We start from the raw sequence: 1,604 nt of genomic DNA on the forward strand, positions 1-1,604 counted from the left end.
AGTTGGTCCCCTGCAGTGTCCTAAGATAATCTTCATTTGTATACTTGACGACTTTGGATTATATATTCGAGTTTGTATTTTCTGAACCACGTACAATACTAAAATAATACACAGGAAAAAAACAAAATCTAGCCAAGTATTTTTTTCTTAAAATAAGTGCATTTGTTCTTGGATTGAGGAGATAAAAGAGACATTTTGCCAATGGAACAAGACAACTTACACTTAAAATAAGAAAAAACAATAGCATTGTCTTATTTCAAGTGCATATTATGTAATTATCTTATTTTAAGAGTAAAAATACCAATTCTATTGGTAAACTCTCATTTACCTACTCAAATTAAGGGTAAATACACTTAATTTAAGACATTTTCACTTATCTCTAGATTGTTTTTGTAGTGTATGGGCTAATTTCTGGAAAATAGAGAAACCGTTATTATTGTAACTGTTTTTTCTTCTCCGGGGGGTTTGGGCTTGGGGGCATTGTGTTTTGTTTTTTGTTCTTTTTTTATTTGTTTGTTTGTATTTCCTCATATACTCTGTGTGTCATAGGTGCTGCTCTAAAATACTCCGGAAAGACAAGTCGAACGCCGGACAATAATTTAACTACCCTGGACTTTTCCTTCGATGTGAGAGCACACTTATGTCCTGACTATTATTGAAAAACCAATAAAGATAACGTTGGAAAAAAAAAAAGGGTGATTTTAAGCAGAAATGTCAGGCTAAGCTAATTTTTATGCTTTGAGTTTTCAGCTCAGCCTCATTTTTCCTGCATTTTTCATCTATTAATGTTTTATAACAGGTCTGTAAATCACAAGAAGACTGCTTCCCTGATAGATGCCCATAACCATCAACACTGCAAGAAATAAAGGCTGGAAATATGTTATTCTGTGTAATGAATATTTATGATCTGATAGTCTTACATTCACATAAATACTTTTTTGTGATGAACTTATTGCCTCCAATCTACTGGGTAGAGCTGCAATTACTGATTATTTAGCAAATTTAGCATTTATTTTTTGATTATTTTTTTTATTAATAATCGTATCGCTGAAGGTTCCTTAAAGAAGATTTTTCGCAAAATTAAACTGCGAAATTGAAACTTTTCCACGTGAGGAGTTCTGCAAGATGTTTACATATATTTTTTATAATTTTGGTATAATTACTGCTCTATGGGTCGCTCTGTCAGCTAAAGGCATGTTTTAGAGTCTCCATATGCCATTTAACGATTAATCTATTACTAAATTAGTTGATGATTATTTCAATAATCTATTAATCATGATTAATTGTTTAGCTGTATTAACAGGACTCTTTTCCTCAATAGGAGCAAACATTTGGATCTCAGTAGTTTGATGTCGACCAACTTGTAAGACTCTATACCACCCAACTGACGTAAATGTTTGAGATGACAACTGTAGGTAATCCAGATTTTTTTTTCAGTTAGGAATCTTGACCCAAACAGCGCACAGTTAAAAGGTGCTCAAAGAACCTTCTGGATGTTTCTCTTTAACCCTTTAAAGCCCGGACCATGAAATAATTGACAGAAAATTCATTTTTTTTATTTAGAGTTGTCATTGAACTCTGAAAAATGAAAGAAAAAGAATATA

At 32.1% G+C, this 1,604-nt stretch overlaps 1 protein-coding gene across 7 annotated transcripts in view; it reads right to left on the minus strand.

Moving 5' to 3' along the window:
• The window catches only part of LOC107087272 (potassium voltage-gated channel subfamily H member 7-like), a 129,340-nt gene that overhangs the window by 26,286 nt on the left and 101,450 nt on the right, over positions 1-1,604 (minus strand). The gene's annotated exons all lie outside the window — the stretch shown is intronic.

The sequence above is a fragment of the Cyprinodon variegatus genome, unplaced genomic scaffold (genome assembly GCF_000732505.1).
Source record: "Cyprinodon variegatus isolate N-32 unplaced genomic scaffold, C_variegatus-1.0 Scaffold9, whole genome shotgun sequence".
In the NCBI taxonomy this organism is placed as follows: Eukaryota; Metazoa; Chordata; class Actinopteri; order Cyprinodontiformes; family Cyprinodontidae; genus Cyprinodon; species Cyprinodon variegatus.